The sequence below is a fragment of the Meleagris gallopavo genome, chromosome 1 (genome assembly GCF_905368555.1).
Source record: "Meleagris gallopavo chromosome 1, MGAL_WU_HG_1.1, whole genome shotgun sequence".
Classification (NCBI taxonomy): domain Eukaryota; kingdom Metazoa; phylum Chordata; class Aves; order Galliformes; family Phasianidae; genus Meleagris; species Meleagris gallopavo.
Genome location: NC_139404.1, coordinates 30,904,290 through 30,930,955, shown reverse-complemented (window position 1 = coordinate 30,930,955; position 26,666 = coordinate 30,904,290).

The following is a 26,666-nucleotide window of genomic DNA, read 5'->3' as shown; positions in this document are numbered from 1 at the left end:
CTGCTGCTCAGGACCCCACATAAAATCATTCTTCTTCCGTGTCACCTGATAAAGGGGGCTTACAATGAGGCTGTAGTTTGGAACATGCATTCTCCAAAAACCCACTACACCCAGGAACGATTGTGTCTCTTTCTTATTAGTGGGTGGAGACATGGCACTGATTTTGTTGATCACATCTGTTGGGATGTGACGACGGCCATCTTGCCACTTTATACCTAGGAACTGAATTTCCTGGGCAGGCCCTTTCACTTTGCTTCGCTTAATAGCGAAACCAGCACGCAGAAGGATCTGGATTATTTGCTCTCCTTTCTCAAAAACTTCCTTTGCTGTGTTGCCCCACACGATGATGTCATCAATATACTGTAAGTGCTCAGGAGCACCTCCCTGTTCCAGTGCAGCTTGGATCAACCCATGGCAAATGGTTGGGCTATGTTTCCACCCCTGGGGCAAACGATTCCAGGTATACTGAATGCCCCTCCAGGTGAAAGCAAACTGTGGCCTAGATTCTTTGGTCAAAGGAATGGAGAAAAAGGCGTTAGCAATATCAATGGTGGCGTACCATTTGGCTGCCTTTGACTCCAATTCATATTGGAGTTCTAACATATCTGGCACAGCAGCACTCAATGGGGGTGTGACTTCATTCAGGCCACGGTAGTCCACCGTCAGCCTCCATTCTCCACTGGCTTTACGCACTGGCCATATGGGGCTGTTAAAAGGTGAGTGAGTCTTGCTAATCACTCCCTGATTCTCTAGTTGGTGAATCAGCTTCTGAATGGGGAGCAAGGAATCCCTGTTGGTGCGGTACTGCCGTCTGTGCACCGTTTTTGTAGCAATCGGTACTTGTTGCTCTTTCACTCGTAGCAACCCCACGGCAGATGGATCTTCTGACAGGCCAGGCAAAATAGACAACTGCTTAACACCTTCTGTGTCTACAGCAGCTATTCCAAAGGCCCATCGATACCCTTTGGGATCCTTAAAATATCCCCTTCTGAGGTAATCAATACCAAGTATGCATGGAGCCCCTGGGCCAGTCACAATAGGGTGTTTTTGCCAGTCTTTACCAGTGAGGCTGATTTCGGCCTCCAACATAGTTAGCTCTTGGGAACCTCCAGTCACCCCATGAATATAAATTGATTTTGTCCCTTGGTGACTCGAGGGCATTAGAGTGCACTGTGCACCAGTATCCACCAGGGCCTTATATTTTCGTGATTCTGATGTGCCAGGCCATCTAATCCACACAGTCCAATAAACTCTATTATCCCTTTCCCCCCCCTGGCTGGGGGCAGGGCCCCTCTATTTGTTACCTTCACTGTCTGCAGCAACTGGAGCAATCACCTTTTTAGAGAAGTTCACCTTGGTGGTTGATTTGTCTTGTAACTCTCTTACCCGTGCTTGAAGTACAGGAGTAGGTTGTTTATGCCACTCCTTCATATCTTCTCCATGGTCACGTAGGTAATGCCACAAGGCAAAACGTGATGTGGTCTTACTGTTGTCACTTGCTCGAGCAGGAGAACGTCTTCTTTTGATAGCTGAGACATTAGATGCCACCGGCTGGGAGGAAATCAAGTTGATCAGCCCCTCCAATAGGCTGTTTTGGGGATTCTGGTCCCCATTTGATGTATCCGTTACCTCCATGGATTTATCAGCTTCAGGCACGGTTGATAGTTTGTCTATTATATCTTCTTGTTTGTTTTCCATTCTGTCCAGCTTTTCAGCTACCTTTGTAATGGCTGAAACACAAGCTCGCAGAGGGCTTAAATGTAACTCAAAGTCTTGAAGTTTATTAACCAATTCACTTATAAGGGGTCTTCTTTCCCCTCTGCCATACATTGCTGCAAATGTGCTGGCGTACCTTTCTGGTGCGGTCTTTGTGAATGTACGCCACATGTTTGGTGTACACCTGACTCTCTCGGGATCATGCTCTTGGTCTGGCTCGTCAGGAATGAAATCGGGGCTATGTAGCATTTCCACCACAGCATATTCTCTTAAATAACAGATGCCTTCTTCCATATCAGCCCATTTCTTTTTCTCAGGCATCAGATCATCTTTGAAGGGGTATCTTTCTTTTACAGCTAACAACATCCGCTTCCAGAGGGTAAAGGCCTGGTTCTGGCATGTACTAATACCTCTGTCAATGGCTGAGTCCCTAGCAACGCCACCCAGTTGGCGAGCTTCTCTACTATCCAGCCACACACTGTTGGCCCCATTGTCCCAACATCGAAGTAACCAAGTGGCAATAGGCTCATTTGGGTGACGTGAAAAGTCTTTTCTCAGACTTCGAATTTCATTCATTTTCAGAGATCGATCAACAATGGTAACGATATCTTGCTCACCTCTTACTCTTTCGGGACTTCTTGTTGCCCTCATTGGCGCCGGTGACCGTGGTCTTACTGAGGGCCCCTCCCCTGGACTTAGGGGTGCTTCTTGTGGATCTTGGAGCCACTCCTCTGGACCTCTCTCCTCTTCTTTCTTCTCTTCTAACTGAGTCGAGATTCGTTTCATTTTCCGTCCTCTTACAGGGGCAAGTGACATCAATTGTGGTGCTTCCTGTAGTTGATCAGGTTGGTCAGTTCCAATGCTCTCATCCTCCAGTTCAGCTCGGAGCCTGTCTCGTTCGATTATGAGAGTATCTAGCTCAGATTGGAGGGTGTCTTGTTGAGATTGAAGACTGTTGAGTTTGGATTGCAGGGAGTCTCTCTCAATTCGGAGGGCATCTCTCTCAGATTGGAGGCTGTTTCTCTCGACCAGGAGACTCTCTCGCTCTTTTTGCACTGTTTCCCTGAGACTCTCCTTTTCAATTTCACAAACTCTCTCCCTCTCCAGGATAGTATTGAATAAGGCCCGGTAAGCATTAGCCAGGCCCCAAACAATTTGGGCCTCCTCAGATCTTCCTGAGCCACGACATTCCTGTCTCAAATATCTGTTTAAATTTTCAGGGTCTTTCAGGTGTTCTGGAGTAAAGTTCCATGACACCGAAGATTTCCATCTCTCTAAAGTCTCACCCAGGCCTCTCCACATTCCCTGCCACTCAGTATTTACTGGTTTTGGGGCAGACTTCCTCAAAATATAATAAATACTAATAATAAGAGAAATGGTGAGCAGTACATTCACAGAGATTAATAACGTGATCAGGTGAGCATTGAAAATCCGCATAAAGAATTCAAAGGAGAGGCTGGAAACCTGCTTAAAAATCCCCAACCCTGTAAAATTAGCAGCTCCCTCTGGAATGGTATGCCACATAATATGCAGATGCCACATAGTTATTTCCATCCATGTTTTCAATTGGCTATATATACCTATTGCTCCATAGAGCAAAGTGGTGAACTTAATTAAGGCCCAGTATGTTTTTAGCATTAAGAAAGAAGAGACAGTGGCATGCAGCCCCTTAAAAGGCAGTTTCAGTAGAGAAAGCATTTTTTCTCTTTTTTTTTCTTTTACAGAAACAAGATAGCAAGGCTCAAAGTTTACAAATATCCTAGAGTATTGGCCGTCCGCCTGGACTTTTCAAGGTCACGCTTTCAGACAGTACTGGTGAAACAGATAAACTTTCCCAATGAAGCTGTCTGAGAGCGGAGAGAGAGATTTGTTCAAAAAGCTAAAAAGCAACTGTTGCCCGCATTCTCCACCAAGAATGTCAACGGTTTACGGGCTGGTTCGGCCCGGTTCCGTGACTAGAAGGGCGGAGGGATCCGCGGATCCGCGCCCCCGGAAAAAAAGAAAATAAGGGACCCCGAAATAATTGAAAACAGTGGCAACAATCTGAGGTAAAACAAAGTAATTTACTAAATATGGTATCAACAGAATTTTGTAAGGAGAGAGAATGTGAAATTGATAGTGGATCGGCCTTACCACAACGCTGAGATGAGAAGCGCAGGCAGAGAAGCGCAGGCGAGAAGCGCAGGCAGAGAAGCGCAAGCGAAGCAGCGCAGGCAGAGAAGCGCAAGCGAAGCAGCGCAGGCAAAGAAGAGAGCATCAGGTGACCTTGCCGGGAGTTATATCTCCTCGCTGACCGCAAAGCCCCCTGGGGAAACGTAGCTGCTCTTCTCCGCTGGACAGGCACCCGGAACTTGAGCATCAGCAGTCAAACCCCCAGTACATTGCATGATGTTATGATGTGGAATACCGATAATGAAAAATCATGAAACCATGACAACCATTTAACAAAATACATACGTAGGTGCATGACACAAGAGAATTACAAGAATTACTTGTGAAGTAATGATTTTAGGACAAAGGTTGAGTATTCTGGTTAGAACTGTAGCATTTGTCCTAAAATCATTACTTCACAAGACACTCATCTTGGATTCAATTTCAATTTACCCTAAATCTACACATACATACCCCAACCAGCATTTCTGCTTTTTCAAATATACACACACACACACTGTAAATGTCTTGCCTGGGTAGCTTCTTCTAGGAAACTGAATCCAAAGAGATGCTAAAAGAGACTGTCTATCCCCAGTCTATTTTAAGCACAACTCAAGTTGCCTGATAAAGGAATATATTCACTTTTTTAAATGCCTGACTCACAGTATGAGATATTGGGTTAATAACAGACACTGGGTTAATAAAGATTCATGCAACAAAATCAAATGTAGGCATCAAAAACTTTCTGTAATTGGATATTAGAAGTTATTGTTTCATTTCTTTTCTACTTCAGCAGCAGTGAGAGAGAAAGAACTGGCAATTACCATACAGTCACAGCTGAGCCCTCACATACACAGCAGTAAGCTACTTTTTGAAATTAGTGGTGCCTAATTAGTGAAAACAAGACTCCACAAGGAATTTTTAAAAATTACCACAAAACACCATTCCACTGAAGAAGACTATGTACCATGACTATCTGTAATATGAAGTAGTGAAAGCTGTCCTTTCAAACAGATTAGGTGTGTGAATCAAATGTTAATTTGAACACTTATTTCAAATAAGATTAATAATAACAATATGAATCTGGTGGATGTTCTGAACTGAGTGAAGTCCTACGGTGGAGAAACAGAAAAAATACAATCACTATATGAGATTTTAAAAAAATATTTCAAACGCATCTTAGGAAACAATTATAGGTTCAAATTCTGAAATTTGGAGAGACAAGAGAGAGTAATGAGAGGAGATTTGTATTCTTTGAGTATATTGAAGAAGGAAAAAATGTGCAACTGTAACATACCACTTACAGTACAGACAAAACCTGGCCCTACAGAGAGATAATGTCATTAATGAACAACCTTGGAGGCTGTGTATCTTCTTTCAGGTAATGCTGAGTCAGCCCTACACTAACATTGTATTGCAGAGTACATTTTCAGGGTACAATCTGCATCTATAAACCCATATATATATAAATATAATATAAAAATATATTGACTATAAAAATATAATGGCTGTTTATAAATACACTAGGATAGTTTTAAATAGAAGGAGACAAATGTTATAAAAGACAATGATTGTTAAAAAGTATATATATTTAAAAGATTAAAGATTATAAAACCCCGACGTCTGCCTTTAAGATTGTTTCTAAACATCTGAGAAGGGAGTTCAAAAACTACAATTTTCCAGCTATAGGATGGGAGCATTCATCACATCAATTTTAGGAATAGTATAGTCTAATATGTGCAGTATTTGCATAATAGGCAAGCAATAAAAGGAAAAGGAGTACTGCACGGGGCTGCTCTGTAGTAAGACCTAGATTAAGGGTCATCTACATATGGTCATTTTTATTTCATTAGCTGTTTTTGTACAAAGCCTACAGGACAGAGGAGACTTAGCCAGTTCACCAACTCATGCCAACAAGAACATAAAGGACCAGATCTGGCTCCCATCCACCTCCTCTTTAAGGCTCTCAAGGTAAGACCACTTATTTGAAATCAATCATTTCCATTCACTGCATACCTCACTGAAATTACATTGCAAACACTTTCTGTCCTTTCTTGCAGCTAATGTATTCTTTTTCCTAGATGTTACTGAGACATTGCAATGTATTTCATGGGACTGTCTTCAGTTTTTCCAATAGCCTGAACATAAGCTTCTGGCATCAGTCTGGAAGCAGAGCATCCCAATTTTCTCACATTTGAATATGAAGTTGTTCCATGGAAGCAGTGCACAGAAATTTTGAGTTACTTAGAGAGAAAAGGTCATCTATGATCTGAAAATAAGCATCTAAGATATGCAAAAAGAACAGATGCATTAAGATCTACAATCTATCTTGATCTGTTAAGACACTGGATGAATAGAATAAGAAGCTAAATGGATATAAGTTTTAGATCATTATCATAAATTAATAGAGAACAGAAGCTGTTCTAATTATGAATTCTAAAAGTACTGACAACAAATCATTAGATCCGCCAAAACCAGAAAGAAAAGCTCTTCTAAAGCATTAGGAAAAAAAAAGAAAAATCACAAGAATTGTCTGATGCCAGATTAATGTAGTCATTGAGACAACAAGGGAATAAAGGCATACTGCCAATCCCAGTAAACATAGAGACAGAAGATCACTCATAATGTGCAAAATCACAATAAAAGTAATAATCAGCATGTTAAAAGTAGTTTTCAAGGGTACAACTGCTGAAGAAAAATATGGCCTCAGAAACTAAATAATAAAGCTGCACTGGTCTAAAATATGCTGAAAATGGTGTAAAGGTAAGAATAAAAATATAGTGTTTCTACTGACATTCTGAAGCTAGTTGATTCAGGAGATACTATGGAAAACTGAAAAATTATATGTTGTTCCAGACAAATTTATTGAAAATATAAAACAGATGTACAAAGTACCTGGGATACTTAAGTAATTACTATTAAAAAAAAGGAAGAAAGTAACTCAAGTTGAGGGAAAACCACCTATTCCCAAAACCATTCTGTTCCTAAGATAGAAGAGATCATTTTTAATGTGTAAGGAAAAGCAAGTATGGCATGGATGATCTCCATGTAAGTGACTCACTCTATGCAGATGACATCATATCACATGCATGAATTCACATGAATTTGTTTTATGAATTCATAAAAATTTATCTTGAGAATATCTGCAGTTGTTACAGATTAAAAGGTAAGATCAAAAGGATGAATGATAGCATTTTAGAAATGAAAATGGATAGATATGTTGTGGCAATGAAATGCCATAGTTGTATGTTTTATGCCTAGACTAATATGGATTACCTGTACCACTGACAGGAGGCAGGCATGCCCACAGCATGAATATGCTTCCTTGTGTTTTTTTTTTCTGGGTAAAGACATTTGCTGAACAAGTGCTGGAGGCTGCTGATAATTGAATATTTTCAGTCAATTTCAATATTCAACAAATTGTATAATCAAATGGAAGTGAAAAACAAACAAAAATGCAACAAACGAAAGCACATACACACAAAACCTCAACAAATAAAACCCCACAAAACCAAAGGCTTGGCATTTGCTGCATGATAGTTGTCAGCTGGATAATTATTTAATTATTTACTACAAAGCAGTGTGAATTGAGTCTACCTGCAAATTACAACCAAGCCAAGAAAGTTAAAGCAAATGTTGACTTTGATAGAAGTTCGCAAAATACTTTGGGAACTAAACAAACTATATAACATTCTAGATTAAATGTACCATATATTGATTGAATCTACCGAGCTTTTAAGATATGCTGAAGAGAGTAGTGTGCATAACAGTAAAGTTGAAAAAAAATTGGGGATAAATTTACTGTGTTAATGAATTAAAGTTAGATCAACAGGAATGTTTTCTACTGGCTTGTGTGCTGAGCAGCTCTGTTTATGGCCCAATCGCGCAGAATGCTAAAGTTTTTTTTTCCCCCATTTTTATCATAAAATTACAAATGAAAAAGAAAATATTTTTTATTACTTGTGATGCCATCTTACAATTTTCTAATTTTTGGGCGTTAAACTCAAATGTATAAGACAATAGCATGAAGCAAGCACACACACAAAAATAAAATCATTACTTTCAGTGGCTCCTTTACAGACACAGATTTCCTCAGTGACAAGGACAGCCTTCTCCAGAGATGATGGATGGCTTTGTTATCTCTCCAAGGACTGACTGTGATTTTTAACCACATATGAGATCCTTGGTTAATTTCCTACAAATTGAAACTGATTAAAAGGTCCTGCAATAACAGAGAATCCTCAGGAGAAATAGACACCGGAGAACAAGCTGCATTTATAGTTTAAGTATCTAAAAATGGTCTAGACCACAGAAAATATATTGTGGCACCTTAGGGCCTGCTCTCAGATCTCCTTTTATCTTTGCTACTATAGCTCTCATAGAGAAAGAAGAGCTTCCTCCATAGTAAATGAGGAAGGGGAAGAAGGATGTGATATTTGCCTTAGGTAGTGACTAAAAGTTAAAGCACTCATTTATAAAGTTCCTCATGGTATGTGGACACTAAAAAATTCTGTGAGAGATTAGAATCCTATATGTTAGCATACGCATGTGAATTGGAATGTGGAAGCATTTACTCCAACTGATGGTTGCTGCTGATGGCTGCTAGTAACCTGGGAAAATATTGGTTAGATAGAAAAAAAAAAAAAAAAGGTACCGAAGAACTGAATGTTTAGAAGACATCCACTGCATTGGAGAGGAATACGATAATCCCAGAAGGCTATCATCAAGAGGAATTAGTTTTAGTTTTGACATGGGCACAGACTGTAAATCTCCTATTGCTATAGCTGTAGGCATTAATGTTGATGGACCACTGGCCTGACTCAGTAAGGTATTTCTTATATTCTTACAGCTGCTTAATTTTTCATTACTGCAAAATGAAGCTTGAAAAGCTGCCAATGAAATCTGCCTATCAACTCAGAGAAAGAATGAGCAAGAGAGACCTGGGTAACCTGGAAGACTGAAGCAATAGCAGTATTGTCAAACTTATTAATAAAACAATGAAAACTCATGAATATATTGCCAAGTTATTTTATTTTAAACAATAGCTCAATACTGGAGAATGCCAAAGCAATAGAAAGCCTTGAAAGGATGTGGCCGTGAAAACTTAGACGTATAGCAGAAGTGTTTTCAATGAGAGTGGGAACATATTGTCATCTTAGCAGTACTTCTTGAGAGTATTTTTCTGACACGGAACACTTAAGAAAATTTACTTAAATTGTGCCACTTTCAAGAAAGATCTTAGGAACAGCACTCTGATCTTAGAGAGGAGATGAAAGAGATCTCTGAACTGCAGTCACAAAAGACAGCAGCAGTGCTGTATAGCTGCAGCTGTAACCTTCCAGGCCTGTATACTATCAACAGTCCAGTTGTAAGAATGAATAGTTCAGTGTGAGCTAATTGGTGTTCAAGATTACTGCCTACATTAAAGCTATCTAATTAAAAACATCTCACATATCTCTTCTCTTTACCCTTCACAAACAAGGATAGATATCAAGTTTTGCATAAGGGTATCATTTAAAGCAAGAACCTAACATAGTTTCTCAGCTAGTTTGTTAGCTCAATAATAAATCCAAATAAAAATAAAAATAGGAGGAGATAAGATAGCTTTCAAGAAATACTAGGAGGAGAATTTGCCATTAGGGCATATTTAATCTATTTGTCTACCCCAGAGAAACAAACAAACAAAAGAAAACCCAACCCTCCGAAAAATAGAACAGAAGTGTTCATAAATACATTTAGCCCAGAAATGAGGAAAAGTTTCCAATTAACCAACCAGTGACACACTAGAATAACCTTGTAGTCAGAACTGTAGGTCTAAATCCCAATTATTTTTACTGTAGGTCTTGATTAGATTACTAATTTGTTGAGATTGCTTGCAGTAAGAGTAATCAAGAAAATTACACAATGATTGAAAACATTTACAGATTGCATTACTTTTCACTTTGTCTTGCTTTAAGGGAAAAAATAATCTTTCTCCCTTTTACATTAAAGGTGAGAATAACCCAATTGCTGGACTGTTCCTTTCATATTCTCAGACTGATAAATCTTTATGATCAAAATTTTGGATGTGTGTAATAACCTATTTTCTTCTTAAAACTTTGTAAATTACATGATAAAAGTTAAATTTTTCAATAATTATTGCTTAATTTCATTCAAGTTCATAAAAGAGAAGAATGCATGTTTGTATTCATTCCTTTCCAATCTGCATAACACTTTCTGTAGAAAATATTCTGTTTTCTTCCCTTAAGAACAGTAGAATAATTCCTTCTTATTTAGAGCAAATTCTATCTCATTAAGATCCAATTCATTGTCTCTCCAGATACTATTGTGACTTTGTTCCTATGTAATTTTAATTGATCAAGAAATTGATCAAGAAAATTAGTAAGTCTCTATTAACATGGGAAAACAGCTGCAGAATATGGGTGTATAGGAGACAGACCTTAGGTGCAATCTGCACATTTAAGTAATTTGTTTGTGACAAAGAAGTATACGGGAGAAATCTACATTCACTGATGTAGGGAAGATTAATAAGAGGAGAAGCCAAGCAGTATCTCCAGACAAAAAAAAATCCCTGAAGATCATGAAAAAAAATGAAGTATATGAATTTCACACGAAACACGTTTCATAACTAGAAAAAAGATTCTGAGTTAAAGGGCAGGGAAAAAAAAAGAAAAAAGCATTCTTTGCAGGAAGTATTCCTATCTTGTCGTAATGAAAGAGAGAAACAAATTACCACTTTCATACCCCCAGAGAAAAATTAAATTTCTTCTTCCCTACAACCTAATTGGAAGGGGAAATTCCAGAATTTTAAAAATTTTCTTTTATGTAAAGACTCACCATCTGCCACCTAATAGCTCTCCCTAATAGCTCTCTTCTGCTACAGTTTCTACAAGAAAAGGTAATTTAGGCTTTTTCAAATCAAGCAATTTTTCTGAACAGCGGATTGACTGAGGGGACCATTGAAGGGAAGAGGTCAAAACAGGCAATAAGCAAACCTACAAAAAATAAACATTGAAGTGCCATCTTTGCAGGCACTTTTGCAGGAAAATGTATATGTACATGCATGAGTACAGATACATTTCCTTCTTGCAGATATGTTAGTGATTCAGTCGTTGTCTAGTACAAAGTCGGTGAGTGCACTCCTGCCTACTCCTTCTCTCCCCCATGAAAAAAAGAAACAAACAAAGTTGCCCGGAGAGGTTGTGGATGCCCTGTCCCTGGAGGTGTTCAAGGCTAGGTTGGATGGGACCCTGGACAGCCTGGTCTAGTAATAAATGAGGAAGTTGGTGGCCCTGCCTGTGGCAGGGGGGTTGGAGATTCATGATCCTCGAGGAATTATCATTTTTAAATTATTAAAGCCACAAACACTGAGAGGAAAGTAGGTTTCATATTAGAAATCTGTCATCTGTAGTATTTACAATTTCTTTATGTGGATTATCTTTGTGAGATAAAGTAATCTGTATCATAGCAGAGGATTGAGTTCTCATTTACAGTTACACTGCTCAAAGAAACTTTCCCATTCACATCAAACTTTTTTATCCTGCTTGTAAACAGTTCGTGCTGAAACAAATGGGAGCCAGATCTAAGAGTTTCTAAAGAGCAGAAGTTCACATGGGAAAACAGAAGAAAAGATAACCATGAAAGAGCAAGTGAGCAAAGCCTAATGTTGCTAACATTACAACACTGAAGCCAAAAAGGATTTTTGCTTTATTTTGTTTTATTTGAAAATAAATAAAAGGAGCTATAACACTTGTTTAATTCTTCTGCTCTCTGCAAAACACATGTACAAAAAAATGTGAGCGTTGATAGGTTTCAAAAGCCCTAAAAATAAACTGGAAAAAAAAAGTCATTAATTGAGGTAGGAGAGAAGAATAATAGATTGAGACTCTGGCCTTTGGGATTCATTAGTCTCCGCTATTATATCAAACATCTAAGAAGCAGGAAAGTTTCTTTAGATAATGTTTCACAAACTAATTTGATTTTAGGATTGTACGTTTCATCCAGCTGAGTAAATACTATTTGCAATCGACTGACTAAGTCATTACATTAGCTGTAGTACAATTGCTGATTTTGAGCACTTAGAGTGAAGAAGGTCAACAGCAGCAGGGTGAATTAATAAGCATGTGGCTTTTACGAAGTTGAACAAAATTTAGCCACCCCTCATTAGAAAATAATAGTTGATTTGAATCTAGAATCTTCAAAGGCAAGGTAATTCTTGCCTCGGGTTGCTGTGACAACCTTAACACAGCTTCTGTGAGTAACCTGAAATTGTATCTAAGAATACTGCACGAGTGTAAATCCCTGCCAGACTTACAGAAAAGGAGAAGAGAATTAAAGAGAATTAAAGGAAAGGAAGATTTTTACGGCTTTTGTCGTCTTTATTAAGAAAACATGGCAGGCTTCTGAACAGCAAGTAAATAATTAAATAAATGGAATTTAACTTCTGTTAATTTCAGTTTGTTTTTTTTTTTTTTCCTAGCATTACATGCTCATAGCCTTCATTACTCTGGAAGGTTATGTCTACGTTGAAATGTGAGGGTGTCAAACTAGTGAACACTACAATTTGCCTGAAGGCTCAGCTTAACTAGAGCTCAGCCTGGTGCCATTCAATGCAGAACAACTGTATTTGCTTCCTAAGGAAATTAAAGCTTATGAAGGAAGATAAGTGGAGCAGAGAGGAAAAAACGTGAGTGTAGATACAGTTGAGATATTTAGCCAATTAAAAAAACTGGGAAATACACCCCGAGGTTCCTTAAACAGGGATGCCTTGGGAATATCTGTTCATCATTAAAACTATTATTTAAATCCCCAAAACATAAGAAATAACATATCTAATATTCATCCATTGACTCCATTGTTATTGAAGAATTAGTACACTTAATTCAGTCCTCTGAGACAAAATCCAAATAGATAAACCTATTAATAATAATACTAAAAATTACAAAAGGAATTATACAGAGAAGTGATGGAGTCATATAATGTGTATCATGAAGAAGCAAAAGCAAGCAGATATTTTCTTAATAATTATTCATAAAATACATTTCTTCTTAAATCACCCTTCAGAGTAACTTTCTTATTTGGAAATCCTGTTCTTTGGAGAAGCAAACACACAGATTTCATTTTGAGCGAATGAGGTCTTCATGAATGTATATTTTGAGTATAGTTAGATTGTTTTCCACTGATATGGTTTCCATTAATGTTAGATTAAAAACAGGAAGAAAAAAAAAAAAGAAGAGTCTTCCCAAATGTTTTCAGAGGTCTGAATTCCACCCCACTGCCCCTTCACACCCATCAAGCACAGAAATTCATTTCTGAATGAGAGGGATGAACAGTACGATCATCATCAAAACAGCTGATTCAAAGTGAACATTGCTGAATAATTACACAAACCAAAAGCTAATAGTGCACACTTATGTCAGCGTTCTAAGCCTAAAATTTCAGTCCTCTGACTGGGGAACAGAACACATCCTATCCCCCTTGTGAATAATAAAACCGAGCTAATCCTTAACCAGATTACTTATCCCTCTTCATGTTGGTTTATTTCACATGTATTAAACAAATACAAAGGTAGAATCATTAAACTGTGCAAGTCCAGATAAATTCACATATCTCAGTTGCACAAAAATAGGGGGCTTCTGTTCTACTCCTGGATAAATGAGGTATATTAAAAGTATGAAATAAATTAGCAACATTGACTTTGTTCATGAGAAAAAACTGTCACATATTTCATGTAAAAGTGCGAAGAAAGCATGAGATTAATGTTGGAAGCTCATGAACTCCAGAAATTTGCACTGTATTATTTTAGTTTCCTGATGACAATTTCTGCAGATCAGCAGAAACATTGTCGTGACAGTAAGCTCCGTTTCAATAAATAGTTGTTCTGCTCAGGGAAAAGGAAAAAAGCTCCAGAAAAAAATAAAAAGTGAAAAAAGTAAAACCCGAAACAACAACCTTAGCATATTGCTGAACTGTTTTACACATTTGAAAGAGCTGTCATACAGAAAATATTTTCAAATTCAACCTCACAAACAGCTGATAGCAAAACTTCCTGGGGATTATTTGAAGTATATTTAGAAGCACTTTTGTATTAAATTCATTTCAATAAAAGTAAATTGTATCCTCCCTTTATAAAAACAAATGTAAAGTTCAAAAAGCTTTATGGAAGAGAAAAAAGCCTATCCTGAGAGAACAATTAAAGTCACGTGATCTTGAGATGCTCTCTCAGACATCTGCTAATGTTCTCACCAGGGACCACATGTAATTTCTTTTGTCCATAGTTTTAGAAGACAGGATATTAAACACTTTCTTGTTCTATTTTTCTTAAAAGTTTATTTGCCAGCTGCAGATATGCAAGGGATGAATCAGAAAGGAAGAAGCTGGAAGAGAAGCTACTTCAGTTTCTGGCTCACTGTGATATAAATAGTGCCCAGAGTCTGGTGCTCCGCCAGCACCGGGAGCAGAGGAAGTTTCTTCCTCCTCCACTGTACAAATAATGTTTTTATCTCAGTAATCCACAGATGGCTCATTAGTATTGAGAGAGGCATGGATGACCTAATTATTTAGTACTATCAGTAAGTGAGAGCAGTAAACAGCAGCTGACACAATAACTGACTGAGGGCCAGGGTGAGGTTCTGATAACCTCTGGATTACAAATTTCAAACTGTGGACACCTGCCTTGCTGCCAGCATTAAACCACTGGGATACAAAAGCCAGCAGCAGCTTGATAGTTTCAGGGAAAGTAGCTTGGTCTGAGTGCCCGCTTATTCAGCCTGTACTGTATCTGGTTAATGTATCATATGTGAAAATCTTGATCTAAAGTCAGGAACAAACATATCATTTACTTAGCAGAACTAAGCAAAGTGTTGCCCAACACTCATTTTTTTTGTGACATGGGGTGTGTGAAATGCCAAAGGAGAGCTTTACTCTTTGTATGATGCCTTTTACACAAATGCTAAAGAATAAATGCAAAGAACATCCTACCAAGACTATTCTGGGGGAATACTCAAAAAACATTATGAATAGAAGAAAAAACAAAGCATTGTCTCTAAACTGAGTTTTCAAGGAAAGCAAGAAAATAACCAAGATAGTCTGAAGTCAATATTCAGTAAATAGAGGCTGCTATTTGTGTTGATATTATTATGATAAGCACTGAGGACCTTAGTTCAGTTATTTTGAGCATCAGAAAGAGCATGCTGAAATTCTAAAGGGCTTAGAAAGTGCCTGAGGCTTTCCTTGAGAGAAAATGATTTCTGGGCAACACAGGAGAACATAATTTTAAGCTGTATGATTTATTTCCACTTAACTTTTTCTACATACTTTTTTTAATTTATTGTCTTCATGAAACTTCATAGCTATACTCCTAGGATATTTACATGTAAAGGCAAGTAGTTGAATAGATAACATGTAAAATAGTAAAAATCACTGCTTCTGTTTCAGGAATTGGCCAAGCAGGTCCCAAAGATTGTTTCAAAACAGAAATCCTATATTACCTGTGCAGACAGAGTTTATTGTTTCATATGAAGTGCTGTTTCCTAGTTGCTTTATCAGTTGGTTACCAAGGCTTTTTAATTATACCTGCTATTTGACACAAGGGAGTATGCTGCTTGAAAGAGTGGAGCAAAAAACAATAAAAATAAAAATGAATTTCTCTGAGGTCTTTAGACTGTAATCTGTAATTCATTTATGTTTAGTAAAAGAGTACGCATCTAAATTATGCCCATATACGCTGTTTGATTAAGACATTGTCTTCCTTCTGTCAATTGCAAGCACAGCACACATCATAAATCACTGATAATTTTAAGTTGAAGACTGATTTGGGATGCTCTAAAGCAAAAAGGAAAATTACATAACAAGTGTACAGAGTTGGGAGTTGAGCATGTAGTTGGGTTGGAGAAGTTACAGACTGTTTAGACTAGATTAAGAACTCAAATAAAATGTTAAGTCAGAAAATGCTGATGTATCAAACAAGAGATTTTTTCTGGTAAAGCAAGAAATTTCTCAGTTTGGGGCAAAGAAAAAGTTTGCATGAGGGAAGAGTATCAATGAAGAAAGTTTTCTCTAAAACAGTCAGAGGGAATTTCATGTCTACCTCTCTTTTTCTATCACATTTAAATTAAGAGGATTGAGTTGGATTCTTAGCTAAGAATTGATCTCAAAGCTAAAGTTGCTAGAGATTTTGTATACTTACAAATCTACATGCATTTGTTCCTGCACACAGACTTTATAACACAAATGCCACAATGGATTTTGGGCTGTAAGTGATTACTAGTGGTTGTTTACATCAGTGTTTCCAGGATAATGTGTTATAAACTGAAATGAAATTCTTTAGTGAGAAAAGCCAATGCTGCTGTACAAGGCATAGCTTTGATAGATCTTATCCATCTTATGTTTGCAGTAAATCCCAGTTTGATTACGTGGCCAGCTGTTGGCCCTCCTTTTCTCCTTTGCTCAAAATGTTTTCCTACGTATTATAATTTCCTGAGATTTACACTTACTATCTGGGAAAATAATAAACATCGACTCCAAAGCCTTTTCAATTAGTACAGTTGCCTTTGCTCTCCTTCCTGAGGAATGTTCACAGCAAGCTGCAGCTCCCAACCACATTTCCTTTAGCAATAGAGCTAATTAAAGTGATCCCTCAATCCTAGCTACATTTAGAGCAGGAAAGGGTTTACCAGCTCTATTTCTGAATTAACTCTATTTCTGAGACTGTGCCACAGAACAGACCTGTGAAGCAATTTTCTTAAAAGAAAGAAAGAATTTTCCACTCTGAGGGTATGAAGCCATCAGACTTCACAAACTTCATAGAATCATAGAATGGCCTGGGTTGAAAAGGACCACAATGATCTTCTAGTTTCAACCCCCCTGCTATGTGCAGTGTTGCCAACCACTGGACCAGGCTGCCCAGAGCCACATCCAACCTGGCCTTGAATGCCTCCAGGGATGGGGCATCCACAACCTCCTTGGGCAACATGTTCCAGTGCATCACCACTCTCTGTGTGAAAAACCTCCTCCTAATATCTAACCTAAACCTTCCCTGTTTACATTTAAATCACAGAGCTGGTTTCCAGAAGAACCTAGATAAAATTATGTATGTGCTCTGTCACTCCGCTCCAAAGATTCTTTCATCATTTTGTCTATGCTTACTAAACTATGTATAGATAAACCTCTAATGTTATCTACATATACATCTTCATATATATATATATTATTCTACCAAGGACCCATTAATTTGAGCATTAGCCAATGCTTGGATTGTTTGTTTGTTTGTTTGTTTGTTTGTTTGTTTAACAGGATAGTAGTAAAGGTGTCAGTGAGATGTCGGTAATCCTGTTAAAGAGAAATTAAACACTGCATCACTGCTGTCTTATCTCTTCTATTAAACAGCAAGCTTGGTGTTGCCTGTAAGCTTCTTCATTGTTTTCTGTAATAGGCAAGAAACTTCCTAATGTTTCACTTGCTATTGATCCTTTGCTCTAGTATGAATAAAAGTAACAGTGTTTGCCACCTAAATAGCAGTTTCTAAGTCATGATGCCTTGATTTTAGTTTAATTTTTATGTTTCACTATACTGATTTTGAATCATATTATGATTATGATATTATTAAAATCAGACAAGTATGAAAATTCAACAGTTGTTTTTCTACTTCCCTTGAATGTAACATATTTTTTTTAGCTTGAGCTATATTTTATTTCATTTTTGCATAATATGTGACAGTGAAAGATTACATCATTAACATTTATAGTATTCAGTATGAAAAAGAAAAACTCAGGTAACCAAAACTAGGTGACCATCATGATGATAAGATTTGGACACTTCAAGTTTTGAAATATAGCACTCTAAGTTATATCTGTAATAGCTGTTATCTTTCCTAAGAAAACATATAAATATGACCTGTATAGAATCAGCCTACAGTTTTGCTCATTGTATTAGTCTGCTGTTAATCTTTTCTGAGAGTAAGTCACATTTACAACTTGCTGTGAAAATTTAGTAAAATATGCTGAGCAAGATAATTTGCTAAGAGTGTTTTCAACAAAAAAGATTACTCCATTCCCTCATGACTAATTTACAACAAACTAAGTTCCAGGATTTATATTGTTTATAATGCGTGGAGATAGATTATTTAGCATTTAATGGAAAATGATACACTTAATCAGGTTTCTGTTCTTTGGAAGTAAGTAAAAACAGCATATTTATACATTAAGTTCTACTGAATACATTGTTAAATATCACCCTCTTTCAGATTTAAGTATTTCTGGCTTTTATTTTCTGGGTTTTTTGTTTTTGTTTTTGTTTTATTGTGAAAAAGAGATTAAATTGTTCAATGTCAGTAAGACAAGACTAAAGAAGTGGAAAGTTTGAAGCACCACTTTTAATAAAAATGTGAGTAAAAAGAAGAAAGTCTAGAGAAGATTAACAACAGAAATCAAATTATAGACAAAAAGGAAAAAACAAGAGATCTGGGTGTGTTTATTGCAGTAATAAAAGTCTGTCTGGTTTCAAAAGCACGAATGCTTCCAGAAATACTTAAAATACATAAAAAGCTATTCCAAAGAAGATTATAACTTGTTCTCTGTTCATCATGCACAGAAAATGTCATGGTTTGAAATTGCAACAGAGAACTTATAATAAACCTTAGAGGAAAAACACGGAGAGTTGGGTGCTGAAATAGATTAACTGAGGTGGTCATTGAACTTTCTAAGTATCTTCAGAACCTGACAAACACCTGTCAGGGAAGATGTAGAAGCCTTTGAGCTTGCTGTGACTAAAAGACCAGTTTGACTATTTGAAATTTCAAGGTCTTTCCAAATTAATTTTGCACTTAACTCAGGTTAACTGCACAGCAAAATCTAACCAACTTAGATTTCTTAGCAATAGTAGAAGTGCAGTGATACAGACTATACCAGGCATATATTTACCAAAGCTTATGAAGTTACAATACTTGCTGTATGACTTATCCAGTCCCTTTTCCACCCGTCAGCACATGTTGATGCTGTTTCTTCTATTTTTATTTGTGGTTGCTAGTTCAAGGTTGTACAGGTTACAATTGCACCTCACTTTCTAAAAAGACCAACACAAACTCCGCTAATCTTATCAAAATATATTTTTTCTGACCTTACACAGCTGCAGAGCTATGATTTGCAACTGTGTAAGTATACCTGCTTCTACTTGTACCCACTGAAAAATATCCTGCCATAATTTTCAAGGCACCACCTCTCATGGACATGAATTGACATAAGGTCAATATTTCTGGCCCATATGTCTTACTCATCTCCCTGAAGTTCATAAACAAAAATAAATATTAGAAAACTAATACACAATATTAAAAAATATATTTAAAAAAAATAATTGAATTACATTAAAAATTTTTGATCCTTAGAAATTCAGTTTTTCTTGCTTGATTTCCCTTAATTGCCATTAAGAATTGCATTGCTTTTCAGCTCACTTTTCCATGGATACTGAATGCCTCACTAAATAGTACGTGATGGCACTTAACTATTGACTAATCTAAAAGCTGGCTGTTTAATATGTGATCAGCATGTCTTTAACGTAGTTTTCAACCTTAATTGGGCTAAACCAATGTCTTCATCTCTCAAGGCAAGCTTCTCAGCTTTTCTGTAGAAGCGAGGGACTGACAGACCTGGCAATATATGTTTCATGATGTCATTGGAGAACTAAACAAGGAAACCAATTTTTTTGCTTCTGCTCAGATTAATCCAAAACAAAATTTCTCTTCAAGTCTCTGAATTAAAGGGTTACAAGACTAAGGTGAAATTCAAGCAGAGTAGTATAGTCCTCTTCCATTTTTTCCTACTCTAATCTACATATCTTTTAGTAAAGAAACTGCAGAAAAAATGCTAGAAGCCAAAAGTAAAACTCAAGATTCATTTCTACCAGCTAGCTGTTATAAATACTGTATCTCTTTGGTTCTACAGGAATCGGAAGTTGTTTCTGCACAGGAGCAAAAATTCAGCATATGATAGGTGGAGAAGGGAAATAAGGGAGACAAAGAAGCCTGTCCACTGGTCAAACCAGCTTATATCTGGTAATAACATAATTCTTCAGTAGCTATAGACAAAGGCCAATGAATCTAGAGCTATAACCATAATACAGGAAATAAAAGATATAAGAACCGCATTCACTGTAACATTTCTTCAAATTAAAATTTAAGTGAAGTCTATTCCAGTTATAGTATCTCTCTGAAAAAGCTCAGGATGGCAAAGATAATTAAGGAGAAGGGCTTACGCTTAATGTCTAAGCCTAATGGAGCGACCGAATTTATGACATATTTTTGTTATATTTTTCCAGCAGGAAAGCTTTGAACAAAGGGCATTCTGTTGACTGAAAGTATCACTTTCCAAATTCAAGGGAGTTACAAGTACCATTTCTCTTTTTCATGACAGGTTTTTTATATATTCTATAAATATTGCAGTGTTTCCATGAATGAATTTACTAAATAATATAAAAGCAATGAAACTGATTTGTCCACATGTCAGGAAAGAAAATAAAGGGAATGAAATGGAATGACGTTTTGAGAAAGAGAGATCTGTTGTTTAAATAACAGGAAAAACTTCACTTCTTGCTTTTAGGCCTGGATCAAGTTTCAGGAAGCTTCAAATGTAAGAACAGATTGTGAAATGTGTAGAGAAATCTTCTAGGAAATTTGGATTGTTGGGATTGGAGCAGCAGAGAAGAGAGGTGGAACAGGTAAGATTTCTTGTCTCTATTGTCTATATTTTAGTTAGGTGCTTAGGAGTTTGGGGACTACTTACCTCAATGGATTTCTAAACATTACCAAGATCTATCTCTTAGCAGGATAATAATGTTTTTGACAGTTGTTTTGAAAAACATTAGAAGAAGAAAATTTCCTTGAGAAAACCCTAAAATTTCCTGCAGACATGGTAGGATCTCACACACAAGATTATAGGAGATGCCAGGGCTTAAGGCATTCCATCTTTGAGAATAAAACAGAGATACAAGTAGCCAATGGTCTTTGCAGGCACTGGGCTTGAAACTGTGGAGGCAACAGCAGGAATTTTCAGTTTATCCAGAACAAACACAGCTTTTGGTTGCCATAGTAGATACATAGCCTCTATCTTCTTCATTGTAGAAGATAGTTGGAAGAATAAATCAAGCCCTATTGTAATACTTGTACTCTGAGGCAAATGAAAAAAATAGCCTAATACATTCATAGAATCGTAGAATAGCAAGGTTGGAAACAACCTTCAAGATCCTCTAGTCCAACCATCTCCTATTACCATTGCTACCACAAGCCTCTAAACCGTATCTCATAGCTCCTTATCCAGATGCCTCTTGAACACTGCTAGGGATGGCGACTCCACCACCTTCCTGAGCAGGCCATTCCCTGAGAGAAAAAGTCTTTCCTTTTGTCTAACCTAAACCTCCTCTGGTACAACTTGTGGCCATTTCCTCCGGTCCTGTTTGTGCCTGGGAGAAGAGGTCAAACCCCTCCTCATCACAACCTCCATTCAGGAAGTTGTAGAGTGCAAGAAGGTCTCCTCTGAGCCTCCTCTTCTTCAAACAATCCCAGCTCCCTAAGCCACTCCTCATAAGACTTGTGCTCCAGACCCCTCACCAGTTGCCCTTCTCTGGACATGTTCAAGGGTCTCAATGTCTTTTTTGTAGTGAGGGGCCCAAAACTGAACACAGTACTCGAGGTGCGGCCTCACCAGTGCTGAGTACAGAGGGATGATTACCTCCCTGCTCCTGCTGGCCACACAGGTCAGGATGCCGTTGGTCCTCTTGGCCACCTGGGCACACTGTTGGCTCATGTTCAGCCGAGCATCAACAAACACCCCCAAGTCCCTTTCCTCTTCACAGTCATAGACATCTGACTCTTCACAGTCATAGTCATTCATACACATACAGCTAGCCTGGCATTTTTAGTCCATTTTTTTTTTGTTCATTTATTATCTTCTTCATGTGTCCATTACGATTTTTTTTCTACTGACTATCACTGTCTATGACAAAAGTTCTGTTTCTTTATTAATAGGCAGCTTTCATTTGGTTATAAACTGATCACTTCTGTCTCCTTTTAATCTAGCCAAACATTTCAAATAAAGATATATAATAGACATAGGAAGATCACATTCCAAAGAAAAAAAAAGCTTCATGCTTATACTGCTGTACATAGATATTGAGTAATATTTACTATGTAGTAATTTCCTTAAAGAGAAGCAGAACATTGATCATTCAGAACTTTACTGAGGTTTTGATCTTCATAGAATCATAGAATGGCCTGGGTTGAAAAGGACCACAATGATCATCTAGTTTCAACTCCCCTCCTATGTGCAGGGTCACCAACCAGAAGACCAGGCTGCCCAGAAGACCAGGCTGCCCAGAATTTTGAGGCACTACTGACTCTCACAGAAATGTTTAAATGAGTCTACTAACGTGTGTGTCCAGATTAAGAAGAGTTAACACATTCTGAAATCACTAGTTTAGTCGACAATTTTGCTACTTTGGGTTGTTTTTCTGCACCTCATCACATGCACCTCAAATATACCCGTAGGATAGAAATGGATCACAGAAAGGAAGAGAGAAGTTTGCTGTTCTTTCCACTTGCCAAGATTTGACCCTAATATTCGAGTCTGGTGCAGCAAATATGATAATTTCACCATTTCTTTGGACATGATGACTACTGTCTCCAAACCATTCATTTAAGTTGTCCTCCCACTCTTACTGCTATTTGCTCTGTCTGTATGATGCAGAAACAAAAGAACAGAATATATAAGAGATGATATGAACAGTAACTTATTAGAACAAAAACATTACTCATTTCCTCTGGAGAACTTAGGAACTCAGAAGAAAGAGACTATAGCGTCCATCACTGTTCAGAGCCCATTTGAACCTTCATCCTTTTAAAAAGACTACCAACATATATCAAAAAAAAAAACAAATTTCACTCCTCCTCTGGTCCTTTTATCTAGTGTACGCCTTTCTGCTCATTGTACCTAATGCTGTTGTAAGCAAATATTTTGTCTTTATAAAATTCCCTGGGCACTTTCTCTTGTGGCTGGGTGAAGCACTGCTGGTTGCCCTGAAGCAAGCTCGCTACTTAAGGCAACACAGGAAAAGAGCACAAGACTAAAACTGAGCTATCTCTTTATTTTTAACACATATACTAAAGAACTGTTCTGATGCTGCTGCAGCCACATACAAAAGTGGGTCGTATTCATCAAGTGTCTTTAGCTCAAAAACTTTTTCAGAGAGCTCCAAAGATTTTGTCAATGACCAAGAAGTTTGACCACTTCCTGAGTGCATGGAGACCAATTCACTCTGCAATTGGCTATCTGCAAACCACATCTTGCACCTTGAGAAGAGTGACTTACATGAAGATGATTCTGGGTCTGGTCTCTCAGTGTCTTCTAGAACAGATCCTGTTCTGTATTAGATAGTCTCATCTTCACCAATGCAGCCATGCTTCCTTTCTAGCCTGATGGGGAGTACAGGTAAGCCACAGCACCTCAACCCTGTATGCAAGGAGCTTTTGCATAGTAACATCTAGTTGATCAATGCAGATATAATATCTGAACCGAGTGTTTTCAACACAACTTCAGACAAGTGGCAGTGAAGGGATGAGTGCCCTTCGGGCAGTGAGAGCCAGTAAGTTTCAAGTTACATCAGAGAAAGAAGCATCCCCTATCCTCCAGCCCACTGAGACCAGGGAATGCAGAGGCTGCTGGTGCTCTCCTCCAGGCCTCTCTAGACAGAACCCTGTAATTAAATACTAGACTTTTTCAGTATCTCCTGAAGAAGTTCAAACACGTGGTTCGATCTAAATCACTTCTTTTTTCCACTCCCTGCTTCTGTCTTTTTAGGCTGGCACACTGAGAAAAGCATGAATGTTTACTTAGCTTTCATTTTGTTCTGTGCCATCTACTTCTGTTTAAGCACTGTTCACACAGCAGTATCTAAAACTATCAGCAACAAGCTTTGTCATTAAGTCACCATGGTTGGAAAGCTGTTTGCCCACATAAGAATAAGTCCTAAAGTGATACTAAAGCAGCAGCAGAAACCCTTTCATATTTATCTCTCATTGAATTCATTCTCAAAGGCTTTATAAACATCTTGTTTTGTACATAAAGTTGAGATATATTCTTATTTACAAATTTATGGTTTATGTCATTAGGAGAAAGCATAATCTGACTGCAGAACAATGAAGAAGTTAAAGTATCTGCAGCATTGTAGCTTGTTCTCTTACTAAGACCTCAAGGAGTTAAGAGCTATACAAATTTTAAGACCTGACACTCCCAACAGAACCCAATATCAGATTTCCAAGTGTTTAAATAACAAAAGAAGAGTTGTTTTTTTTGGGGGGAGGGATGGGGGGAGAAGCAGGGGAGAAGGAAAGGACAAGATTTTGAGGCTTTTGCCTTTTTAAATACGTAATACTTCTGAGAATACCTTTAGATCTGTAAGCAAGGAAATAGAAAATAACATAGTCGAGAGGCTCAAGAAAGTCAATAACATACAGAGAAAATAGACCATATTCTTCCCCAACTCACAACTCAAATGCCAATTTGTAAAAACAGGATTTTGCATAAACTCATTTTCTCTGAGAACATAATGGTTATTTCAATACATTCATATACATTTTTAATGGCGGATTTTATAAAAATGTATAACATCATATATGTTATACTTAGTTATATACCATATAACACCTTACAAAAATGTTTAAAAAATTGTTCTCAAAAATCTTTAAGTTTTTTTTCTTCTATTTTCTGTAGCATTGAAAGATAACGTACAGACACCAATGAAGCTAACATAGTATGGCGGATCATCTGAGCCACAGAGGAAAAATCTTGGTTATCTCAGAAATTTTTAGAGATTTCACACATTTTTCCTTCTCTTAAACTGGAATAAAATGGTGAAATACATTAATACATTCAGTTAATGACTGAAGCCTTCACCTCAAAATGTGCTCTGAGTCCAGCAATTTGCTTTCATTGGAACTAGTTTATTTTAAGGTTGACTATCTTATATTATATACTGAAAAGTTCTTCCTGACATCAAAAAAACCTGAAAATTGTAAAATCTCAAAGGAAAATATTTCTCAATTTTACATTTTTCCCAAGTTAACTTTTGGAACATGGAACTTTGTCTCTCAGACATCACTCTCTACAAATACCTGAAAGGAGTGAGGTGGCAAGTTGGGTATCGGCCTCTTCTCCCTGCAACCAACCACAGACCAAGAGGTAACAACCTCAAGTTGCACTAAGAAAGACTTGGATTAGGTATTAGGAAGAATTTTTTGACAGAAAGTGGTTAGACACTGAAACAGGTTGCCCAGGGAGGTACTGGAATCACCATCCCTAGAGGTTTTTAAGGAAACCTTGGGGACATGGTTTAGCAGGCAATTCTGGTGGTGTAGACGGTTGAACTAGGTAATCTTAGAGGTCTCTTCCATTTTAATGGTTCCATGATTCGCAGATTCTATGATCTCTTCCACTAACTTTTTTCTTAGATGAGGCTTTAGAAAATATTAAGGAGATTTTTAATTTATGGAATTTATGGTGTTTTACACATTGGGTGAAAACTATTCTTTTTGATCCTTTACGGATTATCGTTAGAGAACTTTTGTTGTTGTCTTTTTCTTACCGCACTTTTGTACAAGTGCATTAAGAAACCTACATAACTTCATCAGAAGTGTGGCAAGTAGCAATAAAAAAAAGCAAATGGGGCTGCTTTATGAATTTGTTTAAGCAGCACAATGAAAAATAAAATATTAAAAAATACACAGAATTAAATATTTAAAAACCTCATATAAATTCACAGAAATATAAGCTTTACTTGTTACACCATAAGAGATCTGCGTCATCAGAGCACTGAGTAATCGAGTCAACAGAGCGCTGAGTAAATACGTGAGTAACTGCATGAGTCTCTCAGCAGAAAAAATAAAGTAACTCAAAAGGTTTTACCAGTCAGGAGGAAACATTACTACTTTATGAAAATTCTTATAAACACAGTGAGTAAGTAAATATATTTTCTTGAAAGATGTATATTCATGCACCATGTCATCAAGCCTGTTTGCTGGATTCTGATTCTTCGATACAGTACAAATCAATAAGTCTTGATAAGGGTATAAAGATTTAGGGTGCAATCTGTTACAGCATATACAGAGGGGAACACATGTATCTATCCTATAAGTCCTGCCTATTCTGAGATCAGGACTTTAAATCCCTCCAAAACAAAGTTTATTTGATACAACCATACCGAATGAATAAAGCATCCCTGAACTGTAGCAGCAGTCGACACTTAGAATTATTGGTTTCAGAGAAAATTTAATATTTCATTACATTTCTGAACGAATATTGATGCTACTAAAAGCACACACAGAAGACTAGATAAGGTTCATCTACAAAAATTTGATGATGTACCAACCACGTGAGTTTAATAACTCAGAACTGCCCATGTTTTGAGTGCTCTCCCGGGATGTTTCAATGTATGTTCTTCAATTAACATTAATGAGCAGAAGTTGATTGACTTTCAAAACAGAATTAAATCTTCATTGTGAGGTCACTCAAGTCAAAAGGAAACATTCTCATCCATGTCAGAGATCTCCTTTACTACTTCTACAAAACAGTTCAGCAATCCCCAACACTAAAATTCAGCTGCATGCAGCAGGAAAAAGAAGCTCAGTACTCAGAAAGAATCTGTGAGTCCCTACATCATCTTCCTGGAAAAAGAGTTTTGAACCCTATCAGACCACAGTGTAATAGCTGTGTTTTCTTGCAGATATGTTCAGAACACATATCAAGTTTACTCAGAATATA